Raw genomic sequence first — 9,183 nt, 5'->3', positions numbered from 1 at the left:
AGGAAGGGGGGGATGACGAGACTAGGCTTCACGGCTCCACAAGGGGAGAAGTGGCTCGAAAGACATTCAGGGGGGGGAATCAAATTGGAGGGAAACGTGCTCGAGCTCCAAGCTGGAGGTTAAAGAATAGTGCCACTATCAAAAAAGAGGAAGCTATATTGAAGGAAAGGCTACAGCTAGTTCTAACTTCATCCTACATCCAAAGAAGAGGAGAGTCTATGTAGCTAGCTTTGATAGCCTGATTGACATGCAAAGAATAGAAGATCCTCAATTTTTGGCTCTTCAAATGTTGGTTTGTTCCAATTTGTACATGTCTATTTGCTTTCACTTTCTTTGCTTTGGTTGGTGTTGTAAGCAACTTGGCTATTGTCTTTTGAGCAAACTGATTATTCTCCTTCTCTTTGGTGGTTGTCTCCTTCTCTGTGGGGGTTGCCCAATCTATGGCTATTCTCTTTTACAGTGTAGCGGGTTAACATACGCTTCCCTTCTATCTATGTACAGGATGATGGAAGGCTCCAAGAGTCACATATCCAAAGCAGTTAAAGTTTTGTGTGAAGAGGGAGGAGTTTCATGAGGAATATGGTCTCAGTTTGGTGGGAGCTGATCCCAAAAGCATCAAGGAGACAGAGTTGTCAGAGAGGAAGTAGTTGGGTGTTTTTAAAATACCTAGAGATCCATCCCTATGTAGAATAAAATGCAACAATGTTTGCCTTGATGTGTATATACATTTTATCCTTTTTCACAGTAAGTGTCCCAGAATCTCAGTGCCCTACCAACATGGATGTGATGCTATGTAGCATTTGCTAGTGCATATGCAAAGGAGTTTAGACCAGTGTCAAATGAGCAAGACAGCTCACTCGTGTTTGCCTGGGTGGCTTTTGTTGAACAGCACATTAAGGAGTTGAAAAAGACTGGCTATTTTGATAGCCATAGCACAAAGTGGAATAAAAACAATGCAAGAATGTCTACAGTAAGGGATGATGATGAATCTTTGAGAGATGATATTCGCAATCCTTACATTAATTGTCACGAATTCCACCCCTGCACAAATTACTTAATAGGGGCCCAAATTCAATTTGGGGGTCCCTAATTAGCTACTTATCTATTATTTAGAACATACGTTGATAGCACATACATCATATGTAAGTATTGGCACGTTTCTTATTAGCACAACCTAAGTATTGTTATTAGCAGGTCTACTATTAGCACACCTATTATTAGCCCATTTGTGGTATTAGCACAACTTATGTTAGCATATCTATTATTAGCACATTTGTGTTAGCATACTGTTATTAGCACAACTGTTCTTAGCATAAATATTGTTAATGTCTCTATTATTAGCACAATTTTTCTTAGCATATATGTTATTAGGACATCCACCATTGCCACATCTGTTTTTAGCAGGTGTTTTGTTAGCACGTCTCCCATTAGCACATATATATTTGCTAATTAGCAGTTTATCTATTATTAAGAACATATGTTATTAGCACAAACATCATCTGTATTGTTAGAAGATGTGCTATTAGCACACCTATTAATACTACATTCGTGTTTTTAGCATAACTTATATTAGCATATCTATTATTAGCACATTTGTGTTAGCATGTTGTTATTAGCATGACCATTAGCATCTCTATTATTAGCACAATTGTTGTTAGCATATATCTTATTAGCACAACTGTTATTAGCATATTGTTATTATCACAACATATGTTAGCATATGTATTATTAGCACATTTGTGTTAGCATACTGTTACTAGCCCAACTGTTATCATATATGTTATTAGCACAATTGTTGCTAGCATCTATCTTATAGCACAATACTTGTTAGCATATTGCTATTAGAACAACATATGTCAACATACCTCTTATTAGCACATTTGAGTTAGCATACCATTATCAACACATTTGTGTTAGCATACTATTAAGATCTCTGTTACTAGCACAATTGTTGGTAGCATATATCTTATTAGCAATTATGTTTAGTAAGTAGATGTGCTATGAGCACACCTATTATTAGCCTATTTTTATTATTAGCATATTGTTATATGTATGATCTTATCTTAGAATATTTGTTATTAGCACAATTGTGTCAGCATATTGTTATTAGCACAATTATTGTTCCCATATCTATGTTATTTTAGCACATATCCATGGATGGCAATCTTCATAGAAGGATAAGACCACTTACTTTCTTTATACTTAGGATGTTGTAGCTATATACTTGTAATGCATGTATGGTTAAAGCCACTTATGTATTATAGTAGCTAATTGACATTTTGTATTGTAGATAGCTATGATGAAGGGGACAGCTCAAAGAGTGAACCACAAGGCCAGGAGTTGCTTGCAAAAGACCTTAGAAAGATGACAGGTGCAACAGATGAAGTAGGGGGAGAGGACATCTTGCAACAAATATTGTTACTAGCAGAGACACACCTGGTGGCATAGGTAGTGATTTTCAAGGAGTGGCTCCAAGATGAGGCATCACGGGTGGCTAGGGAATCAACAAGAGGCATGCCAAGTGGTGCACACATTGATACACACTTATCGAATAAGTGGTGCACACACTACTACACACTCATACATAAAGCAAGCACACACTGCATCAGCTGTGCAGCAAAATGCTAGATCTCACAACTAAATACTGAAAGATTAAAAAATAATTGAATAATCACAATTCCTATAATAAGAGAGGATTTTCATCAAAGAGCTTATAGCCTTAGCAATGAGACCCCCACTAAACATCATAGCCATCTCTTCATGCACAATAAATTAAGCTTGATCAAGCCTCTCCACCTAAACAATGCAAACCTCTCTCGCCTTCCTCGTAGGTAGTGTACAGATTTTGATGGTCTGAGGGGGATTTTCCAATTGTGAGATTAACAACTCGAGCCCAATAAAAGAAAGTGCTACCATTCTTCTCCTAGATAGATTTTTCTAGAAATGTCTCCACTTCTACCTTTCCTTTGAATCTATCAAGAAACCAGTCCACCTATCTTACATTGACACTTCAAAGCCCATTGGAAATCCCAAAAGCCTAAAAACAATGCCCTTAGGGATCCTATTGACAATCCAATTGTATTAAGACCTCTTGATCTTTCTCCTTGAGAGTAGAATATCTTGTTTCAAAATGATTTATTACAAATCCAAAGGCACTACAACAAATGCTTAGATAGTCTGACATCCTAAGTGGTGTTTCTTGGGGCCAAGTAGGTGTCATTAGAAATTTTTTGATTTATGAGCTACTTACTAGAGGATAACTCCATTCCTCTAATGTTTCCTTTTCCAATATATTCCTAGATGATCTATCCTAAAGCATCTTTATCAATAGCAAAAAGAAAGGAATCCAAAGGGCACCCTTTTTTTATAAATCTCTTGAGATTAAAAGAATGAGTCATCTCTCCATTAATACAAACTTTTGCAGATGCATTAGTAAGCAGTATCTTGACATAGGACACATAGGGAAAAGTTCCTTTCCCTAGTCCAATGATTACCAAAATTGAAGTAATTGCAATTGGAGAGTACTCACTCTCAACACTTTCTTGGTCTGATGATTCTAAGGATAAGATGTTTGGAGATCTCTCATCCTTTGGGGCCTCTAATTTAATCCTTCTCTCATCGACATTATGGAAATAGCACTTCAAAGAAGATTTGTCAATGGTTATCGAGTCATTACCATAGCACAACTTGATGATTATGCATCAGGATCATCAAGGGCAGCAGCTTCCCTTCGCATGTAGGAGTTGCTCGACTCTGCGAGAAGCAACATCATTGTAAATCTTTCACCATGCGCTAGTTATTTATAACTTTTCTTTTAAAGCATACATTCCAAGACTAATACTTTAAGGTGTAATATCATAATTTTAATTTTAGATACTTCTCACAACACCACATTTTAAAGACAAAAGTTCAAAATGTAAAAAAATATATTTTTAGCTTTCAAACTTAAAGATTCTTGCCGCACAACATCACGTTGCAAAGGTAAAAGTATCAAACACTAAGAAAGACATTTGAAGCTTGTTGTATTAACATCCCATCATGGGAAGTTTTGTCTTACTTCCATTAATTTCAGTGATGTGTGTGAGAGTATGTACAAAATGCAATAGTTATTCAAAAGTACTTACTTGAAAGTGTTAATTCTACAAGTGCAAGTGCTTACTCATAAACTCTAAAAATCCTAATGCCCTTGTAGTTTCTTAGTACCAAGGCTTTGTCGTAGTCTTGTTTCTTATTTTCTTACGCTTCGCAACCTTCTTCTTGAGTTCCTTCTTTCTAACTTCAATGGATTTCAGGTTATAGGATTCATTAGAAGAAGACATTTTTTGAGGCATTTTCACAATCAACTACTACAAACCACAATTCGCTTTCAACACTTCGCGTTGAAGTCCTAAGTTCTTAAGGCCATGTGGAGTCACAAGAGTAGTTTCTCACCACACTCACACACGAGTGTCTTCACTATGGATGGTATAACGAGTGACTCATCAAATATCTAACACAATCTAGGTGAAGAGACCATTCTATGTGTACTTCGTTTGTTATATGAATTTCATGACTGCTAAGTATGATTTACCATGTAGGACAATAATGGAGCAGCTACATGCAATCAATTCAAGATTTTCGTGAATGAAAATAGGTGTGGATGCTTGCACAACATATGAACCAACCATTGATAGATTTGAAATACAAAACATTCGAGTTATGGACTTTTGTTACAAATGCATTGCTAATTAAAAAAATTGATGATAAATTAGGTCTACGATGCCGAGCAATTGCTTTAGGTGAAAAAAGAGGGTACAAACATGTACACCAATGGCTGCTCGTCACAGGCAATGCCACAAAAAAGACAAAAAAACCTAGTTGAAGCACACAACAACAACAACATAGAAGCAGATAGTTTTAATGCAAGGATTTGTATTCAACATTGGCGACATAATTTTATCTCAACCTTTGTGATACAAGTATGTCCCCGCTTAGCAATTATACTAGAGCTAATGGACTAAAGCCAAGAATTTCAATCACGTGTAGCACTTGCTTAAACCCTTGTTACACGATTGGCTCCATGTCATGTGCAAAAATGGTAACTCAAAATTAGACAACTCCATTTGTAGAGATTGGATCTATTGCAATGGTTCATATATTTAACACTAGTAAGACCACCACCTCAACCTAATGGTTACACTAAAGCAAGGCATGTTGAAATATTGCACAAAAATAATAGTAGTAACAAAAGCATGGGTATTTGGATCAAATTAGTACACATAATAAAGTAGCTGTGCATAGCTGGGTTATATTAGTACATATACTAAAGAAGTGAGGTTGATTGAGAACTATTGCAATTTATCTTTGCTTTTTTCTTTCAAAACAATCTTCTGATACTGCATTCTTAATAGATAAAATGAAAAGACCAGCTACGCTTAATTTATTAAGCACTAAAGTCTAAACTCTTATTATTTTGAATCAAAAATACAAATAAACGTATCCTACTTAAGTAGTCGTAGATTGGTCTCATTCACTAAGGATCCCCTACATAGATAGTTCAACAATTAATGCCATTAAACAAATAATTTATTAAGCATTACAAGTTTTTTAATAATTCCACATTAACATAATTGCTAATTTTTTATTTTAATCATAGGTACTCAACATAGTTGTAAGCATCAAAAATATATAGTAACGAAGCCAAATTCCCAAAATACATAATGTACAATCTCAACTCCTTTAGTTGCTCTTTAGCTGATGCACAACTCTGACAAAGTGTTGCTCTTCCATTGCACTTATAGTCTACGCAACGTACTTCTCAGCCAAAAATAGTAGGTCTCTAACACTGAGGTCTGAATAGCTTTATGGATAATATAAAATTTTGGGCCTTCTAGAGAATGTCTTCCAACAGCTTTGGAAGACAAGAGGATAACATTACAAATGCAATCATGCATCACTAACCACACTAAACAAACAATGATGGTAGACAATGAGACATAATCCACATAACATTCAAGATTCAATGACATATTCTGAGTAAATGATTATACAATCGACACGACAATGCAAAAGAATGGCTTTGCGTGCTGCATACATGCAACCACAAGAAAAACCAGTCACCAATCACAAGGACTCCTTGTTAGGTGGAGGCTCATCAACAATCTTTCCATGAACTTCTCGGATAGCTTCCACACTAGTTAACCTTAAATGATCCATGTGTTGCAAGACGGCATCGTCTTCTTCATGATTGAAGGTCTTCCTTCTTGAGGCCTTCTTGCTTGTATGGATTGACTATTCACTCATCTTCAACATCTCTTGTGAGTCAACATGAGCTCAAGCTCATCTTTCCTTGATCCCTTAGGCATCTTAGGCCCTAGAGTTAGCCAAGCTTTTTGATGCATTTGCTTGGCATTATTACATCTTGTTACTATGAGAAAGGAGCTATTCTTCTGGCTTGAACTTCTTACAGGCGCACTACAAGTTGAAGCAAGCCTTTTGGTTGCTCTCCTCTTATAGCCATCAATGTCCCCAATGTAGTTCACTGTAATGCCTTTGAAGCTTTTTCTTGAAATTGTAGGTCATGTCAGAAGAGCTAGCTCCTTCCTAGGTCATCAGGGGATGCATCCTTCTCGCATATCACCTTAGTTATAAAGCTCACTAGGGCCCTCCCATAGGCTTTAAGGTCATTCTTTTGCTTCTCAAGGCTATTTTAGGCTTTTCTACCTAAGTTGCAAGGAGAAGACTATCACATTGAGGAAGAGATTCCCCCAACTCTATCTACTTTTTTACAAGCATGTAGCTCATGTTTCCCTAGATACTATGAGTTCTATGACCTTTTTGATGTTGCTCCTTTATAGTTTTCACTTTCACAAACCCTCCTTGCCTTGTGTATTTCCAAGATGGAGTCATACAAGGAGCCTTATCTCCTCTAGGTCTTGAGTTGCTTGAAGCCTCATGCTTAGTTGGTGAAGTTGCCAAAGCTTCATGTACTCCTCGACTTGAGTACTACAACCTACTTGTGAGCAACTTCAAGTATCTTACCTCTAAGATTGTTGGGATTGGAGTTCCAACAACTAAGGTTGCTAGAATTGGAGTGTCATACTTCCAAGGGTATTGGAATTGGAGTTACAACCATCACCGCTATAGGATTTGAGGTCCTCTCACACTCTCCCCCAAAAGCACTCCCATACATATTCTTCCCATTATATATTATCTCCCACACATAAGAACACTCAATCCAGAATTAAAGGGGGTTAGAAGATGGACCAACAAATATGACAAATGACCTATATCAAAAAATTGTGAGAGTAAAGAAAGAAGGGGGCTATTGGATCGACATAATAGCTGAACTTCTCCGTGCCAAAATTCAAGTCCAAAAACCTGAGTATTATCACTTTTCCTTGTGGAAAAGGATGAACTCTTGTTGTTCCTCACATCCACACAATCTTGGGAGTCTGTACTGTCTACATGTAACTCTATCTTTGTCCATACGTCTTTTGTCCTTTTTTATTTTTTGCTTGTACTTATCCGTACTCTCAGTCCGTACAGCCATACTATTCTTTTTTCATTCGTTCTTTTCTCTGCACTCTTTGTACTCCTTTGGGCTATTGCTTTCATTTCTTTATTTGGTTCCTACTATCCTTATTTCAACTCTTGTCTTGCTGTCCTTTTTTTGTTCCTTCTCTCCCTCTGCTACAATGGCGAATTGTCCATACGAGAAGACCTGTCACAAAGAAATCGCTTCAGAGCAAAAAGCAAAAGTAGGTAATGGGTGAGGATGACCCCCTACATACCTCTACAGAGAATCAGTTGGTATATGAAGTCTTTAAGGATACAAAAAAAAGTTGAAATGATCCGGTTCCTACCACAGGTATCATGATTGAGGTAGATGATATCTTCGATCCCATGAAGGATTATGCTAAACATGCCATCATTATTTTCTTTCTCAGATGGATGCCTGTTGCTAAAGATGTTGGCAATTGGTTGACTAGAACCTTGGGTGGTTGCTATGTCAAGAAAGTGCATTATGCAGTGAGGGGTCTTTTTGAAGTGATAATGGCTGATGAAGAGCATAGATAGATTTTGATGGAGCACTCTTCGCTCTTCTTTGGCTAGCAGATGGTCCATGTATTGCCCTGGTCTCCTACTAGAGATTATCAGGCATTGATTCAGCATCGCTTCCCTGTATGGGTAGAAGTTGTGGATTTTGCTCAGTGCATGGCTTCTCTATTGCCAAAAATTGCAGCCTCTCTTGGTAAGGTGGTTTGTCCACTGAGACCAAATGGCAATTTGAATCGCTTTTGCATTTTGTGGGACACAGATAATCCCACACCGGCTTCTTATTCAGTTACTGTCAATAATGTTTCCATGGGCAGTACTTTCTACAAGCTGAAATGGGGGCTGTTTGCAGGTGCTTGCTTTGAATGCAAGCAATTTGGGCATATGGCTTCATAATGCCCTTCTCGAGCTCCTATAATGCCAATACAAGCTGAAATGGTTCTGCCGCAAAGTAAGAATGCCAATGCCTCTTCTATAGTAAAAAACAAAGGGGTAAAATGGTTTTTTGATGTTCAAGACGAAGGTAAATCCTCGACTGTCTAAAATGCTACTGCTCCTCTTCCTATGCCTTCAGCCTCTCCATCTCAGATGAAGGGTAAAAATTTGGATGAAGGATGGCAAACTCCTTGCAAAGTTCTCTCTCCTAGGAGACCTCTGCCATCCAAGACTTGGAATGGTGCATCTTCATAGGCCAAGACACCAGCTGAAAACTTTGGCATTGGCTTGACTTGGGATGTAGTCACTGCCAATCGTACCCTCTTCCCAGAAGAGGACATTGCTGTGCTATTGTCTTCCCCTCAGGCTAATTCCTCTTCTCAAGGCAGAGGTCCAGATATTGAGGTGGAGATCCAGACATAATCAGTTTGTTTATTGCTATACAAAACTGTCCCATAGATGTAAATATGCTTGACCACATCAAATGCATTACACTCAATGTACAAGGTTTGTGTAATCCTAGAAAGTGGAAACTTGTGTGGATGTATATCAAACAATTATAGCCATACACAGTGGCTTTGCAAGAACATAATCAGCACATGTATGCTGGTCACACAGGACATTTTGCTGGTTATGATATTTTCTATGCTAGAGAGCACTCTTTCTCTAGAGTGGCTTTTTTGGTGAGGCATGATCTTCAGCCCATTGTGG

The sequence above is a fragment of the Dipteris shenzhenensis genome, chromosome 19, assembly GCF_047967505.1.
Source record: "Dipteris shenzhenensis isolate YYH24624 ecotype China chromosome 19, Dip_SZ_1.0, whole genome shotgun sequence".
In the NCBI taxonomy this organism is placed as follows: domain Eukaryota; kingdom Viridiplantae; phylum Streptophyta; class Polypodiopsida; order Gleicheniales; family Dipteridaceae; genus Dipteris; species Dipteris shenzhenensis.
Note: the sequence above shows the minus strand (reverse complement) of the source record.